We start from the raw sequence: 27,205 nt of genomic DNA on the forward strand, positions 1-27,205 counted from the left end.
GTAGCTAGTCCATCACTGAGGCCTACATCTGAGTCAGCTGAGAGGCCAAACACTAGAATACCAACTAGAGCCTATGCCATCAGAGCTCAGGAGGAGCAAGATGCCTCGGATGTCATCAGGGGTACATTTTCCCTCTACAACACTTTTGTGCATGTATTAGTGGATCCAGGATCCACTCATTCCTACATTTGCATCAAACTACCCATAGAGAGGGGAGTTCCAGTAGAGGAGAGTGATCAAGACATTCTGGTCACAAATCCACTAGGCCACAGTATGGTAGTGAATAAGGTGTATAAAAGCTGCCCATTGAGGATTCAGGGGTATGAATTCTTGGCAGACCTAATTGAATTGCCCTTCCACGAGTTTGATGTGATTTTGGGTATGGACTAGTTATCACGTTATCAGGCAATAGTTGATTGCAAATTGAAGAGGATTTCCCTAAAAACTTCTGAGGGTAATGAGATTACTGTTGTGGGTGAAAGGATAGATTTCCTATCCAATGTTATCTCAGCCACAGTTGCAAGAAGATTGATGAGAAAAGGCTGTGAAGCTTACCTAGTGTAACACCCTCCCTGTAGCAACTCCGTACATTCTACTGTTCCGGTGACCAGTGTCAGTCCAGACAGTTAGCATGTCCGGAAAAATATTTAAACTAAAGTGAGGAACCATAATTAACTCAAATATTAATAAGAAAAATTTAGGAAAAATTTTAGTAATGAAATACAACCAAGTTAAATGAACCGGTGCCCTAACGATGGGTAACCTAGTGAGAAGTTACGGTTCTCACAACTAGGAGCCCTAGACCCGGGGGAAAAATTATAAAATAATTTTTGAGACTCCAGAGAAGGGTCATTGAGGTTATTATGGCATTAGAATGCCAAGGAAATGCTTAGGAAAATTTTTCAATCGGTACAGACAATTTTGGCCCGTTAAGCCAAACGGAGGGCATTTTGGTCATTTCATCTTCAGAGATGATTTTTGGCTGACTTGTCCAGTTAAGCAAATAATTATTATGATCTAAAATATGAATAAATATTGCTAAAAATTAAATTGGAAATGAGTAGAGAAGAGAAGAGAAGAAAAGAAAATGAAAGAAAATACTCATTATGACATCATATGATGTAATTTAAATTTCCTCCACCAATCACAATTTGTTAAACTCATTAAAAGAGATAAAAGAGACCAAAAAATTGAAAAACCAATCTGCATCTTCAACCTTTGGGTAGCAAAAAACGTTGAGAGAGAGAGAGAGAGAGAAGAGATTCCACCATTTTCAAGCTTAAAAGCTTGAATTTCCTCTCCATTTGTTCACCAAAATTACCAAGTCCCTTCACAAAAATTTGATCTTTCACCTAGAAAAAGCTATTGGCAGCCAAAGAAGAAGAGATTAGGGAGGTTTAATCAAGGTTAAGTGAAGCTCAAAAAGGTTAGTGCACCAAACAATTTCTTTTCTTTCTTTAATCTTGTAAGCATGCTAAATCAAGTAGAAATTGTGTGAAATTAAAAGAAAAACTTGAGTAAATGAAATCTCTACATTTTTCATCCATGAGAAATTTTAAGGATTGTTGGGTTTTGATGAAATTAAGTGGCTTAATTATGTTATTGATGAGTATAGATGATGGATAAAGTGATTTGGTATGAGTTTGGTGTGTGTATGCCATGAATTGAAAATTGGAGTTAGGGTTTGAGCATGAAATGGAGACTTTGATCATGTAATGATGAAAGTGAGTTTTAATGGTCAATTAATGACCATTTGGTTATGTGTAAACAAGAAATGAGGTGGTTTGATTAGTGGAAATTGCAGTTGGTGTGGCTGCCCATGGTGACCTGCAGAATTAGACATGAGTCTAGTAGGTTTGCGTAGCCATAACTTGAATTTTACAGGTTCAATTGGTGCAAGGCCAATTGGACATGAAACTAGACACATAATGGCACAAATTTGGTGAAGAAACCATGCCCATAAAACCAAACCAAGTGGACCAAAAGCTTGCCCTAATCTAGGTGATCTGCAGTCTATTTCTGCAGAATGACCAAATGAACAGTATTTGGTCATTTGGTAATAACTCAGTGTAGAATGGTCCAAGTGACCTAAAATTTTACCAAAAACAAGCTGAGATATAGACCAACAACTTTAATGAAGAAACCTAACCCAAATTATGACTAGAACCTATCCAACAAGTGAGTTGCAATCACTGTTCACTACACTGTAGATATGGTCAGTCCATAAAAATTTCAATCCAGCCAGTTGTGGTTTTTGGACCATAACTTGAGCTACAAAACTCCAAATGGAGTGATTCAAAAAAGGAAATGTAACTAGACAAAATAGGGAACAACTTTCATGTTGATTAGTTTGCCAAATTCTCACTGCAAAATTGACCAATGGAACAGTAAATGCAAGGCATAAAAAGTGAAAATTCTGCCCAACTAACATTAAGCTTAGAAATGGTATTGGCAACCAATACCAACAAATTTTGAATGCAAAATGTGGTATGTTGATGATATTAAAACCAATGTACCTATTGCCTATGCAAAAGTCAACATTTTTGTTGACTAATGAATGGAATAGTAACACTAAAACTTAAATTCCAAAAATTGTGAAACTTAAAAGTGTGAAATGCCTTAGTATACTTAACAAGATTGGTTTGGATAGCTTGGCATGCCAATAGGGTTCAGTTAGTAGTACTGCACATGGCATTATGCCATTCTGTGATTTCATGGCTTTTAGCCATTCGGACATTGTGTTGATATTTGGCCTTGTGCCTATTGTTATTACAGCTTATTAGCTGTTCTGTTACACACCGGGAGATGCATACGTGACCGATGGTGTGACGGCCCTAGGTACTAGATACCCAGTGCCAGTTTACCCGTTTATCCAGTCCAGTCATCCAGTTTAGGTTACTTGAGCACCCAAAAATGAAAGTGAACAAATTTAATGAAATAATGAATAAAACAAGTGCATAATAAATAAGATTACCAATAATGATAAAAAAAAAATTATCTACATAAGACATCAAAACATGCACTGCATATTTACTTCCTGTTATTTCTTTTTATTTTATTATTGGCACCACTAAGCATTATATCTTAGCGCATTGCTTTTGCCACGCGTAGGTTCTGGAGATACTGATGAAGAGCCCAGTAGACCACAGACTGGGTGAGACCTCCTGCAGCTCTGCATAGTGTCCGTGTCACCTCACCATCTTCAGTGCATTGGTAGGACACTAGGTTTCATTTTGGTATTTTGTAACTAATTTTTATTTTCTCTTGTGTAATTGAGACTTATGTAATATATTTTGATGTTAATGTAAATAGTGAAAATTGTGTGTAGGAATGAAAAATTGAGTATTTATTTATTACTTATATATGAATACCATGAGAAATGAATGATTGAGAAATGGAAATGTTGTTGAAAAATATTGAGATTTTGATGATTATTGGAGTTTGAGAATGATTGGAAATGATTATTGGAAGTGTTTTTCACAGGTTCCGAAGAACTGTTTTCTCCATTTTTAGCCGGTACTTTACCAGATTTTCTATAAAATTTTCGGAACCTCAAATAAATTATAATTTCAATAAATGACTTAAATGAATTATATTTCACAAATTATATTCAAAACTATGATAAAAATAAATTAAGGAAGAATAAAAATGATTGAGATAAAATAGAGTGTTCCGGTACACTGTGTGACATATCTTACTCGGATATACTGTAGATGGGTAAGGGGTGTCACATTTAGTGGTATCAGAGCACGGTTTAGGTGTTTCTGGGCCTAGATCGAGTCCATACCATGCATTGCATTTGTAAGAGTCGAGGTGACACTAATGCAAATCTGTTTGTCTTTGTTATTTTAAATAGGATATGGACCCCACATCTCAGAGGGCAGTTGAGGAGGAAGTGGAGAGTCACACTCCACCTACACCAGCTGAGACTAGGGGTAGAGGAGAACCTGTTCCGCTAGCTCCATCAGAGCCTGCTCAGCCTCCACAGGTCGTGTTCTAGCAAATGGCCGAATTCTTCAAACAAATGGCTAGGGTAATGCCACCACCACCACCACCTCCACAACCAAAATCACACCTGGAAAGATTGAGAAAATTTGGAGCAGTGGACTTCTTTGGTAAGAGAGAAGATGATTCTGTTGCAGTCGAAAATTGGTTGAACATAACAGGCAGAGTTTTAAAAGAACTCCACTGCACTCCAGAGCAAAACCTAGAAGCTGCCATATCTTTGTTGCAAGATGATGCATATGAATGGTGGGATACGGTGTCTAGTGAAGTGCAACCAGAAGTAATAACTTGGGACTTCTTCCTCTCAGAAATAATAATTATCTCCTGTAATTATGTATTAATGTGAATATATGAAATTTCATATTATTGAAATTTTCTGCATAATGTATGTTGATAACTGAAATGTTGAGAATTATTTATAAATATGCTTCAAGTGATGAAGTGAACAGAAAAGTTTTGAAAATAGTATTTTGATTTTGAGATTGATTTGAAATGTGTATAATGGAGTTTGGATCTAGAAATTATATTGGAAGTGTTTTTAAACAGATTTAGAAGGACTGTTTTTCCAATTTACAGCCGGCACTCTACTGGATTTTCTATAAAATTTGCGTAAAAATTCAGATTTATCAAAATTGAAAATAGATGAATTAAAAGGGATAAATTGTAATAGAAACATGAATTGGTGCTCTATCACACTGAGTGGCATATCTTGCTCGGCTACACTGTAGACGGGTAAGGGGTGTCACACCCTACAAGGGATTTTACAATAATTTTCTTACTTTTATAAGTGGTGAGCATTTTCTAATAGGTATTAAAATCATTTATTCAAAGTTGAAAACTGGTTAAAATTTTTAGCCCATTTTATTTTTCTATAAATTTTATAAAAATTTCGGCAGAGTGTCGTCTGTATTTTGAGAAAACAGTTCTTCAAATACCTGTAAAAAGCACTTCTAATAATTTATCTCAACAATTTCAGCAACTCCATAACAATCCCAACCAATTTCTCAAGTGTCAAAATTCAACAATCATCATTTCTCAATTTCCAAAAATTCAGTAATCATCAAAATACTATCAATCAATTTTATTCAAATTAAAATAAAATATTTCTATTCATATTTCATTAAAGATAAAATAATTTATATACATCAAACTAAAAATTTACATTAGGAAAATCCAAACTAAAATTTATTATAAACTTTATACAAACTGCTCAAGACCAGTTTTAAATGTCTATACCTTTACATACATTACATACATCAAAATAAATTTCTACAGTCAAGGTATAAAATATACCCGATATAACTTCAAGGTAAGTCGCTCCACAATCCTCAGCAGCTCACTCTGCTGCTCCTCTAGTCTCTAAATCTGCGATAGCAATAACAGCCATTGCTGATGTAACACCCCTCACCCGACTATAGTGTAGCCGAGCAAGGCGTGCTACAATCGGTGCCGGAGCACCCTAACTTATCTTTATTTTTTTAATAATTTTGAATTTGTTTAATTTAATATCAATTATTTTTCGATGGAGAAATAAGCGGAGTTTCCCCTATTTTATTATCATTTGGTATATTTCAATATTCATCTGTTTCAAATTCAACAATATTTTCAAAATAAAATCTTATCCATGCTAATCATAATTATCTCATCAATCATTCTTATAATTTTCTCATATTTCAAATCTCATCCATACATTTCAATTTCATAATCATTTCCATACATTTCCATTCATACTCAATTCATATGTAAACATTCTCAAATTACATAAGCAAAATTTTCAAAATTTCTTAATTTACATAATTTACAAAATAATTACAAAATTTCATAATTTACATGATATATAAATTAATTACATATGAAAAAGCTAATTTATTAATTTACATCGCATTCCTATTAATTACCTATTCATAATATACATTACAATACAATATCTAAGCATTTAGTACAAAATATAAAATATGATCTATATGGGCCCTATCTACATGCATTGCTGAGGAGGTGACAACCTTGAATACTTTAGACACTTCTGCAGATCAGAACTCCCAAAATTCCCAGTCAATCGTTCATTGGGTTCTAGCTTCAGTACCTGCGCGAAGGAAAAAATTCCATCGCGCTAAGCATTGCTGCTTAGTGGTGCAATAATATAACAAAAAAAATAATATAAAAATAAAGATAGAAACAAAATTCGGATAATTAAGATTTATTTATACTTCACACGCGGTTTCTAAAATTTGATATGTTTTATCCTGATTTAGTCTTCTTTGGAAGTGTTTATTTTGCCAATGTACAGTAATAATGTGCAAAGAAAAATGATCTAAAAATAATAAATTTATGCTTATATTATTATATAAGTCACATTTGCAATATTTATTTATGTTATAATTTTCTTTGCTAATCTTTTAGCATTTTCTCAATACTTGCTAGGTTGTTTCAGATTATCTCATAATAAGTAAATTTTAATATCGGTCCAGTTTATTTCGATTCTTTCTAATAAATAACTATTCTAATTTATTTTAGGTCATCTTACTCATTTATTTTATTTAATTTCTAATATTTTTAATTGCTAATATTCTTAACTTATTTCAATAAATTTTACTGCCCAAGTAACCTATGACAAGGTGACTAAACTGGATAACGGGTCATTAGCATCGACATCATGCGTTTCGGGCCGTCATACCATGGGATGCGAGCGTCAACCATGTATGATCAAGATGGCTAAAAAGCCATGATAACACAATCGGGCATAAAAGCCATGAATGTTGGCATAAAGCCATGAATACGGGCATAAAGCCATGAATATAGGCATAAAGCCTTTCGCAGTACTGCTAAAACAATACCCTATTGGTATGCCAATCTATCCAATCTGACACATATGTCTAGGCAATACAAGGGCACATAATATCATTAAATATTAATATATTGTATTTTATGACTTCATTATTTCATGACAAATTCCATAATTTATACATTCATCATAATATTCATATATTCCTTACATCATTCATATTGATCACAATTCACAACAATGGTGTTCATGTACCATTGTACTCAAAACATTCTTCCTTTCTCTTATAAAGAAAACTAATGTTCAATTCATATTTTTATGTGATTCATTTATTCATTACAATATTTATATGAATTCATAACTCATACAAGGTGTTATTATCTTATTTGTAATGGAAACATAAATCCTAATGTAAACCTCATCCCATTTATACTCAACAATCCATCTAGGTTAATGTCATTTCATATTCAAGTGGTATTACTTATGTTTTATTAGACCTACTAGTAATAGGAATAAATCATAATTATATACTCACATAACTTAAATGTTCATTAAGTCATTTAGGTGAATTATTATTTCTATTCCAAGTAATTCATATGTTTCATGGATTCCAAATTTCATACCTTAATTTCCTCTACCAATTTAGTTATTATACTTTGTGTCTTTATATTACTATTCACATTACTATTCACTCAAATTATTGACTTTTTAATACATAATAAATTTATTGAACCTAAGTTATCCAAGATACCACATTTTGCATTCAAAATTTGTTGGTATTGGTTGCCAATACCATTTCCAAGCTTAATGTTAATTGGGCAGAATTTTCAGTTTTCATGCCTTGTCTTTACTATTCCATTGGTCAATTTTGCAGTGGTAATTTGGCAAACTGATCAACATGAAAGTTGTTCCTTATTTTGTCTAGTTGCATTTCTTTTTTTGAATCACTCCATTTGGAGTTTTGTAACTCAAGTTATGGTCTAAAAACCACAACTGGCCGGATTGGAATTCTGTCCAGAATTTCTGGACTGACCATATTTACAGTACAATGAACAGTGACTGCAACTCACCTTTTGAATATGTTATGGTCATAATTTGGGTTAGGTTTCTTCATGAAAGTTGTTTGTCTATATCTCAGCTTGTTGGTGGTAACATTTCAGGTCAATTGGACCATTCTACACTGAGTTATGGCCAAATGACCAAACACTGTTCATTTGGTCATTCTGCAGAAATAGACTGCAGGTCACCCGGATGAGGGCAAGCTTTTGGTCCACTTGGTTTGGTTTTGTGGGCATGGTTTCTTCACCAAAGTTGTGCCATTATGTGTCTAGTTTCATTTCCAATTGTCCTTGCACCAATTGGACCTCTATAATTCAAGTTATTGCTGCCTAAACCTACTGTACTCATGTCCAATTCTGTAGGTCACCATGGGCAGCCACACCAAGCCTAAATTCCACTACTTAACACACTTCATTTTTGATTGAAACAGAACTAAATGGTCACTAATTGACCATTAAAACCTTTTTTCATCATCACATGATCAAAGTCTCAATTTCATGCTCAAACCCTAACTCCAATTTCCAATTCATGGCATACACACACCAAACTCATACCAAATCACTTTATCCATCATCTATACTCATCAATAACATAATTAAGCCACTTAATTTCATCAAAAACCAACAATCCTTAAACTTTCTCATGGCTTCCAAATTTAGAGATTTCATTTACTCAAGTTTTTCTTTTTATTTCACACAATTTCTACTTGATTTAGCATGCTTACAAGATTAAAGAAAGAAAAGAAATTATTTAGTGCACTAACCTTTTTGAGCTTCACTTAACCTTGATTAAACCTCCCTAATCTCTTCTTCTTTGGCTTCCAATAGCTTTTTCTAGGTGAAAGATCAAATTTTTGTGAAGGGACTTGGCAATTTTGGTGAACAAATGGAGAGGAAATTCAAGCTTTTAAGCTTGAAAATGGTGGAATCTCTTCTCTCTCTCTCTCTCAACTTTTTTTGCTGCCCAAAGGTTGAAGATGCAGATTGGTTTTTCAAATTTTTGGTCTCTTTTATCTCTTTTAATGAGTTTAACAAATTGTGATTGGTGGAGCAAATTTAAATGACATCATATGATGTCATAATTAGCATTTTCTTTCATTTTCTTTTCTTCTCTTCTCTACTCATTTCCAATTTAATTTTTAGCAATATTTATTCATATTTTAGATCATAATAATTATTTGCTTAACTGGACAAGTCGGCCAAAAATCATCTCTGAAGACGAAATGACCAAAATGCCCTCCGTTTGGCTTAACGGGCCAAAATTGTCTGTACCGATTGAATAATTTTTCTAAGGATTTCCTTGGCATTCTAATGCCATAAGAACCTCAATGACCCTTCTCTAGAGTCCAAAAAATTCCCCCGGGTCTAGGGCTCCTAGTTGTGAGAACCGCAACTTCTCACTAGGTTACCCATCGTTAGGGCACCGGCTCATTTAACTTGGTTATATTTTATTTCTAAAATTTTTCCTAAATTTTTCTTATTAATATTTGAGTTATTTATGACTCCTCACTCTAGTCTAATTATTTTTCCAGACGTTCTAGCTGTCCGGACTGACACCGATCATCGGAACAGTAGAATGTACGAAATTGCTACAATGAGGGTGCTACAGCTCAGTACTAGGACTCAGTGGTGCACAACATACTAAAATAATCTTTATACATAATTTAAATCATATTTATTCAAAAAAAAATTGGACTGAACATGAGAGTTAAACACAAAACATGAATTATGAGATTTTAATCTAAATAATTTCATTTCGAAGTGTCAAAACCAATTTCATAAAACCCACAGTTATATTATGCCATTCGAAACAAATATAATCTCAATAGCCAGAGGCTAAGGAGAAGTCACATCACAAGGCTAGCTAGCTCAAATATATGGATATCCATTCAATTTCTTCTTCTACTGGCACACACCTCAACACTTCAGCCAGAGAAGGAATCAAAATTGAATCGACACCCCACTAGTCATGCTAGTGAGGTGTTCAAATATATGGTCATGACACTATGGTTTCAAAACTTATCTTAACAATTTACTAAACATTTATGCCATTTCAAATATACACAAATAACTTCCAACAATTTAAATCAAAAGCATCATAAATACTTCATCATAATAATGTCACAATTCGATATTTCAAATTATTCAAAATAATATGCAGAAGATAATTTACAGAAATTATACATTGTGCACAAACCTTATATGAGTTCCCTTTTGGCCTTGACTCGACACCTCGGGTTCCTTCCTGGTATTCTTTTCCACTAAAACACACAATTTCATAGTGTTTTAGTATAATAACTTAGCATAAATCCAAAAATAAATTTAAATTTACTTTTACCTAGCTCTAATGTGCTAAACTTGACGTTCTTTAAAATTTGTGTTTTAGGGTTGCTATTTACAACACTATTCAAGTCAATTTGTTGACTTTCTAAGGCTTAATAGGTATGGGAATTCCAACTTCACCCACAAACCACATTTTGGTAACTAAATTTGTTGGTTTTGGTTATTTACTCAAATTCTAAGTCTTTCAGGCAAATTTGCACAGTTTTGGTGTCTTATGTTGCACTGTTTCATTGGTCATTTTTTTGTTAGAATTTGGTAAAACTTTCTCCATAGAAAATGTTCCCTATTATCTTAAATTTATTCTCCTTTTTGAATCACTCCATTTTGAGTTTTGTAGCTCAAGTTATAGCCATTTGAATCATGGCTGCCGGATTGGACTTAACCCAGATTTCTGGGCACCAAACTGGTTCCGGCAGTTTTAGGTCACCAACTTTGGGTGGCCAAATGACTTTGATAAGGGCATAATTTGGGTTTGTGTTCTTCACGATAGTTTTAGGTCTATATCTCAACTGTCCACTAGTAAAATTTAAGGTCATTTAGACTTGCCTAGCCCAAGTTATGGTCATTTGGTCATTTATGTATAGGTAAGACTACAGAAATCCGGATTTGGTCAATTGGTTCACTAGGTTTTGGTCACTTTTTGGGCATGATTCCTAAATGAAAATTGTGTCATTTTGTGTCTATTTTCATTCCCAATTGGTCTCATACCAATTGGACTTATAAATTTTCAGTTTTGATCCCTAAAAGGGACCTTGGTCCTGCTGCCTGCAGAATGACCACATTCAATTCGAATTTAAACTCAATTCCAACATTTCCAACACACTTCATTTGGTCACAAATGACCATTTTTCATCTCAAACAAGGCCAAACACACCATTTGACAAATTCTCACATTTTTGTCTTTCAAACCCTAAGTGCCTAATGCCACACCCTACCCCTCTGTAAGGCATAACATGATCCCGTAGTATACCTAATGAATTACCAACTCCGTCTACTGATAACCCATTAAATACACTACAAGGGATTTTAAAAACTTTTCTTACTTCTTTTACAGTGGTGAGCACTATTTACAGGTGTTAAAAACTTTTGTGAACTGAAGTGAAACAGCTAACTCATTTGGATTATTTGGAATTTCTGTAAAAATTTTGGCAGAGTGCCATCTGTATTTTGGATAAAACAGTTCTTCAGAAAACCTGTAAAAAGTACTTCAATATATTTCCAAATCTCAACTCCAACATTTTCTCAACACAACACATTTCTCAACTCAAATCCACAGTGATTTTTCAAAGACTGAGATAAAAGAATTATAATACAATTTTTACAAGCCAAAATAAGTCATAATTATTTTACAACTTCAATGTACAATTTTTATTTACAACTGCTCAAAACCAACAACAATATGTACATACAGTGGACATACATTACATTACAAAATACAAAATATTGGTATACTCATTATGCCCGGTAGTCTCTTGCTGGAGGTACTAGCAGCCTAGTCTACTGCCCTGTCTGTCTGTCTACCTACGACAGCAATAAAAAGCTATCGCTGAGACAATGTCTCAGTGGTGCACAACATTAACCAAATACAATTTAAAACACAATTCATAAGTCATGTAAATAGTGGATACTTAAAACTGTAGTTAAATTCAAGACAATAATGTCATAAGGAATTTAACAGAATATTACAATAAATCTCAGTAATCTAAACATAGCTAAATTCAAAAGACAGTGAATGTCAATAAGAATTTAAACTCATTTTGCAATCTTACAATATGCATCAATAAATCACACACAGCTTTAATCATGTTCCAAAGTTCAATTCATCCCAAAAGCCAATAGCTAATGAGGTATTCAATTCATCCCAAAAGTCGATGACTAATGAGGAATAACATAGCTAGCTAGCAAAAATATGAGTACTCATTCTATTCGTCCTCAACAGACACACAGCTCAACACTTCAGCCAGAGAGGGAATTCAATTCATCCCACTAGATAAGCTAGCGAGGAATACAATCAATGTACATGATAGCTGTGGTTTCAAACCAATTACAGTGCTTTTCAATCAATAAGTATCCATCAATATCATTCAAACGATTTCTCACAATTTTAAATCATTTACAATGCTTTTCAAGAATTAAATATCCATTCAAACACATTTATACAATTTAAAATAATAATGTACAAATAGTCATAATTCATTTCAATTGAAAATAATTCAAAGGAATTAGCTGTTGTGCACGAACCTCTGATGACTGTCTCCGGGTCTGGACTCAGTATTTCCTTCCCTTTTCCTGAGTCTTTGGTAACTGAGAAACACAATTTGAAGTGTTTCAGTACTAAATTAAACTGTCTCTAACGATAATGTTCGATAAGTAATTCACTGAAGGTTATTATTTGCTCAATTACCTAATATACCGACCCTCGATGCGTTTTAGGTAAATTAGGTTTTGGTGTCCTTAATATGTCACATTCGATAGGGTTTTAGGGTTGGTCCGTTTTACCAAACTCATTTCCTTGTTTAGTGCATTTTCTTGCAATTTGCTGGGTTCCGGGATACTAGTTTGACCTAGCCGGACGACCTAGTTCGCTCGGTTTTCGGGTTTTGGTCAAAACTACAAACTTGTAGATCTATGTCTTATGGAACGCGGGGCAAAATTTTAGGTCAATCCGAGTTAAGTAGACCATGTTATGGTCATTACACTATTACTGGTCAAATGGCATCAAATTAGGTCAATTTTAGGTCAATTTGGTCAACTTTGGTTTGGCCAGTTTTTGGACCCAAACTTGTGCAAGCTTTTTGACTTACTTCTAGTCATTTCTGGGCTTTGGTGTCCTCATAAGACTTGTAGGTATGGGTCTTAACTATTCATGGTTAAAATTTCAGGTCAATTGGACCTGTTTTGAGTGAGTTATGGCCTAAACACTAACTGCTGCCCAATTGGTCAAATTTCAAGCCTCAAATGTAATCAATCCGAATTGGTCATTTTTCATATCACCTTGCAAGCAGAATTTTGGTATGCTTTCTCAATGAAAGTTGGCACATTTTGTGCCTAGTTTCACCTCCAATTGGTCTCATACCAATTGAGGTTACACATTTAAAGTTATTGACTAAAATGCATACTGCCTTTAATTACTTTGCTTATACATGTATCCATTACACATTTAATTGCTATATGTCCACTCCCCTTACAATTTCTGTTTTGGTACATTACCAAAAACCATATTCCACTTCACTTAAATGTCACTTTGGGCAGATTGCAATTATCCTCAATACACCAATTAAACTCACATTTTCAAGTTCTAAGTACAATCACATATACCCTAAACATTACAAATTTTTACATACGCTTACACAATCAATCTATACACATATCCATCAATTCTCAAGGTCAATATTCTGCCAATACTTTCATGAACATATACATTTATCCAAGAATCTCAAGGCTGCCGAAAATGTTTCTCAATACCAAAGTGTCCTACAATTCATCAATTTCCATCCAAGTGCAAAAATCACCATATACATATGAAGTAATTTACAAGGATATTAAATCACCATAACCAACATCATTTCTCATCAAATATATGCACAAATATTTCATCAAATACATAACTCCATGGCTGTCCAAAATGAACATCTCAATAACTCTTCAAACTTAAAAATTTTCTTCACAAAACCAACACCCATAACATGAACACAAAGTTTAACAAAGCTATCTTCAAAAATGCTAACTTACCTTATGGTTGGAACTTGTTAAACCTTGATTAAAATTCTTGATTTTGGTATCAAGTTCTTCCTTATGATGTGTAGACAAACTTTAATGAAGAACCCTAAGTGATTGGAGTTAAAATGGAGGAGTTAAGAGAGCTTGAAGAAAACGCCCATGGAGTTCTTCCTTAGCTCTCCATTTCGGCAACTTTGAATCCAAATGAGGAAGATGAAATGCAGATAGTATAATGGGTGTACACCTGCCCTATTATCCTTAGTTTATTCCTTTAGTGGTCCACTTCCACTTATTAAATCATATAACAAGTTAAATGTGTTATTTACACCATTTTCACTCCACTTTTGGCTATTTATATTAGGTACCCCCAAATTAATTTTTCATTTTATTTTCTAAGTGTAATATTATTTATTTTTAATGGACATTTAGGTCAAAAGATAATTCGGGGTGTCAAATGACCATAATGCCCCTGTTCGGGTTGCATTCCCTATTTTTCGGTAACACCGGGTTTTATCTGTTTTTCGATTTCTCACTTTTCTTTGTACTAATTATTTAATTTTTCTTTGATCTTTCTAATGAGATTTATTCTTCAATAAGGGTCTATTTAAGTCCTAAAAATGTTTTCCAGGGTTCCCCGCAGTCCAGGGCTAGTCAACGGTCCACGCCGTGACTTTCCGGTGTGGTCCCCCATCGCTAGGGTTCTCGGCTCGCTTAACTTGGTTACATTTCTTTGCTATTATCTTTCCTTTGTTTTTCTTGTATTTTATTTTCTTGTATTTCATTATTTTATGTCTCCTCACTCATATTGAAGTGTAGTTCTAGGCATCCTAGCTGTCCGGACAATACTGGTCACCGGAGCAGCAGAACGCACTACCGAACTTAGGGGTGTTACACCTAAAACCCTAAGTCATGCAATTGATTAATTCATACCCAATTTACTACACCAATCACATATTCAACCTCGCAATCCTTCCCGAGGAGGTCACCCATCGCTGTGACTCTCGGCTCATTTAACTTCTTATATTCTGTTTTTCTTATTTATACTTAATTAATTGGTAATTACTACTTATTTGTATTTATGGCTTATTTAGTTGTCTTAAGTGTGGTTCTGATCCCTTTAATAGTCCGGACCGACACCGGTCACCGAAATAGTGAAATATACCAGGCTATGCAAATAGGGGTGTTACAGTGCTGACCAAAATTAATGATAATGCCTACAAAATAAACCTGCCCGGTGAGTATAATGTCAGTGCCACCTTTAATGTTGCTGATTTATCTCCTTGTGTTGATGCAGGAACAGATTCTAGCACGAATCCTTTTGAAGCAGAGGGGAATGATGAGAATCAAGCTACATCAATGCCAAAGGATTTCATCAAAGGTCTAATTACTAGAGCTAAATCACTTCAGAATTTAATTTGTGAAATCTTAAGGAGCAAGGATTATAAGCTGGAATGGCATGAAGAAAATTATAAAGGATTAAATTTGATGAAAATTAAGCTTAGAAGTGACCAGGTGTCATGTAGAGCATTAGGTTACATGGAATAACCTGTGAATATGCGTGCACCAGATCCAACCCATGCTGTTGGCACCTTTTTGAAAGAATATTCCTCACTATTATAACTACCTCTCTTTTGTACTTAAATGCCCTTATTGTTGTTATCTTAAGTTTGCTTTTTGTTGGGACATTTTAGTCTTTTGATAGATTAATTTCTGTTTGGAATTAAAGCTCCTTGCAATTGTTACTAAAGTAGGGATATTTTTGTCTTTAGCTTTGGGGCCAAGAGGCTATAAATACAAGTGTAATGAGAGAGGTGGAGGACACACTTTGAATATTAATGAAAGATTGTTTCTGCTCCATTAGTGAGTAAATTGGTTGTTGCCTTTGTTCTTGTGAAATTCATTAACTTGCTGAGATTTTTATCTTGCAAGGTTTAATGTGCATAATATTCTTGGTTTATTCATTCTCCATATGAATTAGGTCAAGAATCCCATTTCAGATATTTTATTTGAATCACACAGCAATTTGATTATGCTAGTTCAAAGAATCAAATTCATACATCTTGATTTGGTGCTTTCCATATTGTTCCTTTAATTCTTGAATGTGGGTTTTCAAGTTATCAATTACTTGAGGGTTCACATTAGTTTAATGATATGAACTTCCCTAACTCTGCCTCAAAAGCTATCTCACAAGGGAAGGTTTGTAAACCCATATATATAACACCTAAGACCTCCCTACAGAACCGATGTGGGACGCATCATTCCCGACCCCTTTAGACTGAATGTCATCGTGAAGTGTCACACCCTACTCCTCCGTAAGATGTAACATGATCCCGTAGTACACCTAATGAATTATCGTACTTCGCCTACCGGTAACCCAATAAATGTACTACAAGGGATTTTAAATCAATTTTCGTCAAATTTAAATCATTGATTAAAATCTAGTGTTATAAAAGTTTTTCAAAATTTCGACAGAGTGCTGGCTGTATTTTGAGAAAACAGTTCTTCAAAACCTGCAAAGAAACACACTTCCAATATGATTTCTCAAATACAACTCTAATAAACTTCATTTCATCTCACAATTCAATCTCAATAATCAAATCAATTTATTTTCAAACTAACCTCATCATAAAAGAAATATTTCATTGATTACAAGACTCAAAATTATTATTACAAAACTATTCAGGTAAATGAAATCTCAAATTTACATTTACAATAATTTACAATTAATTATGTACCAAAATATTTTACAAGAGTTTTTATACAACTGCTAAAATAATTTACATACATATTATTATATGCATATATCAAAACCTGTATATATGGGTATACCTGGAGCTGATCTAAATGTCTCTTCAAAGAAGCTTATTCAATTGCTCTATGCTCTTTTCACCTGCGACAGCATACAAAGCTATCGCTGAGTGTTGAACTCAGCGGTGCACAACTATAACTTAAAACATAGTACAATATACCTTAGCAAAATTACAACAATAATTTGGAAATCAGGATACTCATCAAATTCCAAAAATCAAATTATTCATTGCCAATAACATAAATCACTTGTATAAAATGACTTTGATCACGAAATTCAATTTATCAAATCATAACTAACCATTTAAGGTAATTCCAATAATTTATTGGAAATAAAGATTAATTCCAATAAAATCAATTATACACAAATCCCATTTGAAATAGAAATTCTTTACTATTCAATAACCATTCTTTATCTCGAAAACCATTCTTTATCTCAAAAGCCATTCTTTATCTCAAAAACCATTGTCTTCTCAACAAATGAGAGAGACGGGTAATAACTTAGTCAAGCATCTATAGTGAGATATAAAACAATATCACAATCCTTTTAGTGAGCATAAATCACAATACAATTCGATTCAAAGTCAATTCCAATATCCAATAATTTTTATGCTCATCACAATTCAAATCATAAATTTGCATTTTTCCATGCAAATTGCCCATCACAATTCAAAACATTTTCTATCACAATTTTTCAAAACATAATTTATTCAATCCACAACAAAGCTTAATACTTATGAAAATACCATTTAACAAAGCTAAATTCATATATACTATAACAATTTCAATAATCATTGAATTAAATCCAATGCTTGTTAAACATAATACATAAGAAAATATGTCATTTAACTATATGAAATATTCAGAACAAAATCAGTTAAAAACTAGTTATGAACAAACTTGATTTGAGTCGCCCTTAGGCCTTGACTCAATGTTCCTTATGCTTCTCAATATCCTTTTCAACTGAAACACACAATTTAAAGTGTTTCAGTACTCAGTTAAATTTTTTCTAACAATAAAATCCAATATCTAAATTTTCTTGGTACTATTCTCTTCAATTCATTTCATTAGTCAACCTATAATGTTGACCTTTAATGCACTCTAGGTGAATTAATTTTAATGTTCCCAATATGTCACATTTTATAGCCCTTTAGTGTTGGTATATGTTACCAATTTTATTTCCAAGTGTATTGCATTTTATTGCAATTTACTGGATTTCGGTGTACTATTTTGGCCTAGTCGGACAACCTAGTTCCCTCAGTTTTCGGGTTCCGGTCCAAACTATAAACTTGTAGGTCTATGTCTTATTGCACGCGGGGAAAAATTTCAGGTCATTCTAAGTTGTGTAGACAAAGATATGGTCAATTTACCAATGCTGGACAGAATGCACTAAAATGGTAGGCTTAGGTCATTTTTAGGTCACCTTTGGTTCAGCTAGTTTTGGTACCCGAATTTGTGCAAGCTATTTGGCTTGGTTCTTGCCATTTCTGGGCTTTGGTATCTTCATAAGAATTGAAGATCTATGTATAAACTATTCATGGTAAAAATTTCAAGTCATTTGGACCAGTTTTGAGTAAGTTATGGTCAGAACACTAACTACTGCCCAAATGGTCAATTTTCAGGCTTTCAAGTCACTAATCCGGATTTGGTCATTTTTCAAGTCACCTTCTAGGCAGAATTTAGGTAAGCTTCCTTCATGAAAGTTGGCACATTTTGTGCCTAGTTTCACCTCCAATTGGTCTCACACCAATTGGAGTCACACACTTAAGGTTCTAAGCTAAAATGTACACTGCCCTATTACACATTGTTTATCACTTACCAATTACATATTCTATACTTACCAAGTTAACCTTTCATGCCAATTCTGATTTGGTACCATACCATTAGCACACATTACATCACATTTTGGTCATTTTGGGCAGCTTGTCACCATTCTCAATATACACATTATAACTCAGAATTTTCAAAGTCCAATTACAACAATTTAACCACATGAACATACCTCATTTACATGTCTAAATCCAAACAATTATACACATACACATGCTGCCACCATAAGCAACATAATTCAAAAATATTTCATGAACATAAAACTTCAATCTTCTTCATGAGGCTGCCACAAGTTTACACATACCCATCAACTTCCATTTTCACTTTTCAAGCTTACAAATCAAACTTTACACATGGAATTCAACTTCAATACAATTAAACATTTAAATCAACATCCAAACAACCATTTACATGCAAGGACAAGCTGTTCATGGTGAGGTTTCATGGTTACCGAAATGGCTCAACTCCAACAATTCATCAAACATAAAAAATTCTTTCATAAATCAACTACCCACAACCTTGGTTACACTTTTAATGGAACAAGAATTGAAAACACCCACTTACCTCTTTTGGACTTCTTCAAAAATCCACCAAAACTTCCCTTTCTTGCTCATAAAATGTTGCCCAAGGTGTGTACTCCAACTTTAATGAAGAAGACTTGATGGTTCCATGGCTTGATCTTCAGTGGATGAAGCTCCACACATGGACGTCAATGGAGTTTTGGAAGGAATTTCAATTTGGCTTTGTGAAGAAAGAAGAAGAAGAATAGAAAATGAGATAGTGGACTTGTCCACCTTTGTCCATATATGTTTATAAATTCTCCCTTAGTGCCCCACTAACTCATTTTAACATTTTAATAATCCAAAGTTTCATAATTCAAATTAATTCCTCACATTTTCCCTAATTTTCATTACATATCTAATTTTCTTTTTTTATGGGGTTCCCAATTTTAATACTATTTATTTTTAATGGACATTTAGGTCAAAAGGAAACTCTAGGTGTCAAATGACTAAAATGCCTCTTTTCAGGTTGTATTTCTAATTTTTCGGTAACACCGATTTTTGTCGTTTTCTCGATTTCTCGTTTTTCTTTGTACTAATTACTTAATTTTTCTTTGACATTTCTAATGTCATTTATAATTCAATAGATGTTTATTTAAGTCTTAAAAATATTTTTCACGGTTCCTCATGGTCCAGGCCTAGTCAAAGGTCCACGCCGCAACTTCCCCGTGCGATCACCCATCGCTATGGTTTTCGGCTCGTTTAACTTGGTTACATTTCATTGCTATTATTTTTTCTTTATTTTTTTTGTACTTTCTTTTCTTGTGTTTCATTATTTTATGTTTCCTCACTAAGAATTAAATGTGGTTCTAGGCATCCTAGCTGTCCGGACCGACACTGATCACTGGAACAGTAGAACGCACTACTGAGCATAGGGATGTTACAATTCCCCCCCCTTAAAATAAATTTCGTCCGCGAAATTTTACTCAATAGCCATCTTACAATATTCACACGTTTATTTCATCCTTTCTATATGATCGTATAATCTTCTTTCCTCTGAATTTGTGTAAAACTTTTAACAATCTAATATAACATTTACTTTGTTTATATAACACTAATATTTTCTTACTATCGTTCCATCTAATATTTCGATTCATGTTCCCTTTTTGAAAGGCCATTATGGTCGTATTAGAATTACTTATCTAATCATGGGTCCTTTGACCATTCTAGTCAATAATCTTACTCACATTTGTAACATTTCTTTGTTTTATCTAAACCAACTGTTCAAATTTTTACTTCCACAACTCTTTTTATCTATTAATATTCTATAACTTACTTCCTTTTGTACTAAACTATAACCTTTTGATAATCTAATTTTTAAGTTTTAACTCCCTAAGTAGGATTTCCAAACTCATTTCCAACAATAAAATTTTGTCTTGACATAACTATACCAATACAGATGCCGTTGGCAACTATTCTCATCTTCGTGCACTATCAGTAATAGGTAGCTCTACACAATAATCTCAAGTTAGAAGTGTAATCTGCAGCTTACAGTATAAACATCAAGAATATTGCATAGTTACTATGATACATTCCAATAGATAAAACTTTCCTATATTTTATCCTTTTCGAATTCACTAATATTCGAAACTTATTCTGATTACAATATCCACTGACAATTACTAACTGTAACATCTTTGCCCTCATCTAGAGCAAGTCTATTACCGAAACTTACTTTTACGTCCTCTTGCCTTATATTAAGTAGGTTTGCCGTTTAGCTTTATAATTTATGGTGTGTTAGAAAATACTTTTCGCTGATAAACTCTTCCAAAAATAATTTCACTTATTATCACATTCCTTATCTTAAAGGACTAATCACTACTGCATCAAAATTTATTCCCATGTAAAGGAATAACAACAGAACATATAGTTCTAAGACTAACATACAACTAAGTAGTGCTGGGATCAAACAAAAATAATTAATTATTTCTTTCAAAAATTAAGAACTTACCAGCAGCGACATCCAAAGTTTATGTTTTTTTCCCTTGTCGTATAGTGGACGCTCTAACTGATGCGCTACTATGTTCTGGTTGATTCACTGTGTTATGGTTGTGAGGAGTACCAACTCTATTTCTATCTCGACCTTTACTGACTGTCTATGAACTTTGGAGAGTAGATCGAGGTGCTCTTGTACAATTTCTAACAAAGTGTCCAAGCTTTCCACAATTGTAGCAGGCTCCAGAGGCCTTACGACAAATACCTCCATGTAGCTTACCACAAACATGGCAAAAATGGGCAGAATAGGAACTTCTGGTTGTTCGATGACTAGATCTTGGTGTTCTTTGCCCTAATGATCCGCCTCTGTCATATCCCTGAGCTCGGGGTTCCTCAAATTCTTTTCTCTTCCCCAAATTACTGTTCGAGCTCTGACCCATAGGTTTCTCCCTCTTCTCTATTTCATGTTGTCCTTGTGGGGGTTGGGTCTATATGTCACACCCTACCCCTCTGTAAGGCATAACATGATCCCGTAGTATACCTAATGAATTACCAACTCCGTCTACTGATAACCCATTAAATACACTACAAGGGATTTTCAAAACTTTTCTTACTTCTTTTACAGTGGTGAGCACTATTTACAGGTGTTAAAAACCTTTTGAATCAAGTGATAAAGCGACACATTTGACTTAATTGGAGTTTCAGAAAATTTTGGCAGAGTGCCATCGTATTTTGGATAAAAGCAGTTCTTGAAAACTGTAAAAGCATTTCAATATGTATTTGCAAATCTCAACTCCAATATATTTCTCAACACAACATAGTTCTCAATTCAAATCCATAGTGATTTTTCAAAGACTGAGATACAAGAAATATAATACAAAACTATTTAAGTAAATGAAATCTCAGATTTACATTCACGATAATTTACATTTAATTACATACCAAAATATTTTACGAGAGTTTCTATACAGCTGCTCAAATAATTTACATACATATTATTACATGCTTACATCAAAAACTATGTACATGGGTATATCTATGATATACCTGGAGCTGATCTGAATGTATCCTCAAAGCAACTTAATCACTGCTCTATGCTCTTCTTACCTGCGACAGCATGCAAAGCTATCGCTGAGTGGTGAACTCAGTGGTGCACAACTATAATTTAAAACATAATACAATATACATTGACAAATTTTACAGTAAATAATTTGGGAATCTGAATACTCATCAAATTTCACAACTCAAAATATTCATTGCCACTAATGTAAATCATTTGTATAAATGACTTGGAGCACAAAATTCAATTTGTCAAATCTTGACTATCCATTTAAGTAATTCCAACAAAATCAATTATACATAAACCATAATTGAAATCACCATTCAAAAGCCATTCTGTATCTCAAAAATCATTATGTATCTCAAAAACCATGTTGTATCTCAAAAATCATACTGTATCTCAAAAATCATACTGTATCTCAAAAATCAATCTTTATCTCACTAATATGCAAGACTAATCCGAAAGGGCCATATTCGATGTGATTCTAACTCCCTATGGTCGGGGAGGTCGAATCTGATTCTAACTCCCTATGGTCGGGGAGGTCGAATCATCGTGCACAGTACCATCACAATAATGAATCTTCCGCAAGGGCCATAACGATAAAATAAACTTAGATCTAACCTCAAATCAGAGGAGAATCTAAGCCTGTGCACGTACCATGGTAATCAAAACACAACTCACTCCATTGTCTTCTCAACAAATGAGAGAGACGGGTAATAACCTAGTCAAGCATTTATAGTGAGATATAAAGCAATATCACAATCCTTTTAGTGAGCATAAATCACAATACAATTCGATTCAAAATCAATTCCAATATCCAATAATTTTTATGCTCATCACAATTCAAATCATACATTTGCATTTTTCTATGAAAATTACCATCTCAATTCAAAACATGTTCTATCACAATTTTCCAAAACATAATTTATTCAATCCATAACAATGCTTAATACTTGTGGAAATACCATTTCACAAAGATAAATTCATACTTACTATAACAATTTCAATAATCATTGAATTAAATCCAATGCTTGTTAAACATAATACATAAGAGAAATATGTCATTTAATCATATGAATTATTCATAATAAAATCAGTTAAAAACTAGTTGTGCACAAACCTCTGATAACTGTCTCTCGGTCTGGACTCAGTGTTTCCTTCCCTTTTCCTGAGTCTTTGGTAACTGAGAAACACAATTTGAAGTGTTTCAGTACTAATTTAAACTGTCTCTATCGATGGTGTTTGGTAAATAATGCACTGAACTCAATTATTCACTTAATCACCTAATATACCGACCCTCGTTGCGTTTTAGGTAAATTAGGTTTTAGTGTCGTTAATATGTCACATTTGATAGGGTTTTAGGTTTGGTATGTTTTACCAAAGTCATTTCCTTACTTAGTGCATTTTAATGCAAATTGCTGGATTCCGGGACACTGGTTTGACCTAACCGGACGATCTAGTTTCCTCGGTTTTCGGGTCTCGTTCGAAACTACAAACTTGTAGATCTAGGTCTTATTGCACGCGGTGCAAAATTTCAGGTCAATCCGAGTTAAGTAGACCAAGTTATGGTCATTACACTATTGCTGGTCAAGTGGTACCATTTTAGGTCAATTTTAGGTCAAATTGGTCAATTCTGGTTCGGCCAGTTTTTGGACCCGAACTTGTGCAAGTTGTTTGACTTGCTTATGGTCATTTCTGGGCTTTGGTGTCTTCATAAGACTTGTAGGTATGGGTCTTAACTATTCTTAGTTAAAATTTCAGGTCAATTGGACCTGGTTTGAGTGAGTTATGGCCTAAACACTCACTGCTGCCCAATTGGTCATTTTTCAGGTCCTAATTGCACCTAATCCGAATTGGTCATTTTTTTAGGTCACCTTGCAAGCAGAATTTTGGCATGGTTTCTCAATGAAAGTTGGCACATTTTGTGCCTAGTTTCACCTCAAATTGGTCTCATACCAATTGAGGTTACACATTCAAGGTTATAGGCTAAAATATACACTGCCCTCAATATGCATTTCACACCCCAACTTCAAACACATACTCACCTTGCAAGGTTTACTTCCATACCCTACCAAACTGTTTTGGCACATTACCAAAAACATTTTCTACATTACATTAGCATTATTTTGGGCAGATTCCAATCACCCTCAACACACCAAATATCATTCACAATTACAATTTCTAAATACCATTACAACCACACCTAAACATTACAAACTTTACATACACTTTACAACATTCATTCACATACATATCATCAATCCTTCTAGGTCAATATTCTGCCCACTCTTCCTTCAATATACACCATTTCTCAAGTGTCCACAAGCTGCCACAAATCATTCATCAACATCACATTGCCGTACCATATGCCAATTCCCATCAAAGTGCATAATTCACCATATAAACATGCAATAACTCACTAAGTTACTAAATCACCATTATTAACATTCTTTCCCATCAATTATATGCACAAATACCTCATCATAAACGTGACCCATGGCTGTCCAAAATGAAAATAACAATAACCTTTCAAACTCAAAATTTTCCTTCACCAAACTAATACCCATAACATGCACAAAAACTTTAACAAAGGATTTCTCAAAAATGCAAACTTACCTTTATTTGTAACTTGCTAAACCTTCACCAAACTTCCCAAAATTGGTATTAATATCTTCCTTGTGGTGTGTAGACCATTTTTCATGAAAGAACCTAAGTGAATGGAGTTGAAATGGAGGGAGGAAATCAAGCTCAAAGAAAACGTCAATGGAGGTTTTCAAGGGTTCTTCAATTCGGCCATTTGAGAGGATTTGAGGAAGATGGGATTTCAGATGGTTAGTGGACCTACATCAGCCATATTTCATGTTAAATTAATCCTATAGTGGTCCACTAAGAAGAATTAAATCATATATTAAGTTAACTTTCCCATAATCCACATTTAACCCATGATTTCCACTATTTATTTTAGGTACCACCAAATTAATTTTTCATTTCATTTTCTAAGTGTAATACTATTTATTTTTAGTGGACATTTAGGTCAAAAGACAATTTGGGATGTCGATTGACCATAATGCCCCTGTTCGGGTTACATTCCCGATTTTTCGGTAACACCGTATTTTGTCTGTTTTTCGATTTCTCACTTTTCTTTGTACTAATTATTTAATTTTTCTTTGATATTTCTAATGATATTTATACTTTAATAAGGGTTTATTTATGTCCTAAAAATGTTTTCCAGGGTTCCCATGATCCGTAGCTAGTCAACGGTCCACGCCGTGACTTCCTCTGATCACCCATCGCTAGGTTTCCCGGCTCGCTTAACTTGATCACATTTCTTTGCTATTATTTTTCCTTTGTTTTTCTTGTATTTTCTTTTCTTGTATTTCATTATTTTATGTCTCCTCCCTCGTGTCAAAGTGTAGTTCTAGGCATCCTAGCTGTCCGGACAGCACTGGTCACCGGAATAGCAGAACGCACTACCAAACTTAGGGGTGTTACACTATACTTGAGCTTGAGCTGACAGAGTATCAGCCATTTATTGAAAGAAAGTGGCCATTTGCTTGGCCATTTATGCAGTAATTTGTACCGGTGAAACTGGTACAGTCGGGCCTTTGACACTTTGTGGAGCTGGGGCCTCAACTTGTATTTCTGCTATCATAGACAGTTCTATTGTCTCATTTTTCTCAACCATATCTTGTCACAGGATTTTCTATTCCTATATAACCAACACAAGGAGATTTCTCTCCATTAGTTCATATTTATGATGTAAATGTACTATACGTATCAAACATTTGAGCAGTTGTATTTACCGATAAAAAGATTTCAAATTCACAGTTCAAAATTTACTTTAAAACCATTGCTCTGATACCACAAAACATGTCACACCCTACTCCTCTGTAAGATGTAACATGATCCTGTAGTACACCTAATGAATTACCGTACTTTACCTATCGGTAACCCATTAAATATACTACGAGGGATTTTACATCAATTTTCGTGAAATTTAAATCATCGATTAAAATCTGGTGTTATAAAAATTTTTCAAAATTTCGGCAGAGTGCCGGCTGTATTTTGAGAAAACAGTTCTTCAAAAACTGCAAAGAAACACACTTCCAATATGATTTCTCAAATACAACTCCAATAAACTTCATTTCATCTCACAATTCGATCTCAATAATCAAATCAATTTATTTTCAAACCAACCTCATCATAAAAGAAACATTTCATTGATTACAAGCCTAAAAATTATTATTACAAAACTATTCAGGTAAATGAAATCTCAAATTTACATTTACAATAATTTACATTTAATTACATACCAAAATATTTTGTAAGAGTTTTTATACAACTGCTCAAATAATTTACATACATGTTATAACATGCATACATCAAAACCTGTGTACGTGGGTATACCTGGAGCTGATCTGAATGTCTCTTCAAAGAAGCTTACTTAATTACTCTACGCTTTTTTCACCTGCGACAGCATACAAAGCTATCGCTGAGTGGTGAACTCAGTGGTGCACAACTATAACTTAAAACATAGTACAATATTCCTTAGAAAAATTACAACAATAATTTGGAAATTAGGATACTCATCAAATTAAAAAAATGAAATTATTCACTGCCAATGTAACACCCCTCACCCGACTACAGTGTAGCCGAGCAAAGTGTGCTACATTCGGTGCTGAGGCACCCTATCTTATCTTACTTTATTCCTTTCATAATTTGATCTCATTATATTTTAATATTAATTATTTTTTTCGATGGAGAAACCAGCGGAGTTTCCCCTATTTTATTACCAGTTGACGTATTTTACTATTTATCTGTTTGAAATTCAATAATATTTTCAAAATAAAATCTTATCCTTGCTAATCATAATGATCTCATCAATCATTCTCAAAATTTTCTCATAATTCACATCTCATTCATATATCTCAATTTCATATTCATTTCCATGCATTATCTATATATTTCAAATCTGTCTTCGAGTCCATACAATCCCATTCATGCTCAAATCACATAAGTAAAATTTTCAAACTGCTTTAATTTACATATTAAAATACTTACTTTGAGTAGCTCCCATAATTCATAGGTTAATTACATGAGTTTA

Source organism: Hevea brasiliensis, chromosome 2 (assembly GCF_030052815.1).
Source record: "Hevea brasiliensis isolate MT/VB/25A 57/8 chromosome 2, ASM3005281v1, whole genome shotgun sequence".
In the NCBI taxonomy this organism is placed as follows: Eukaryota; Viridiplantae; Streptophyta; class Magnoliopsida; order Malpighiales; family Euphorbiaceae; genus Hevea; species Hevea brasiliensis.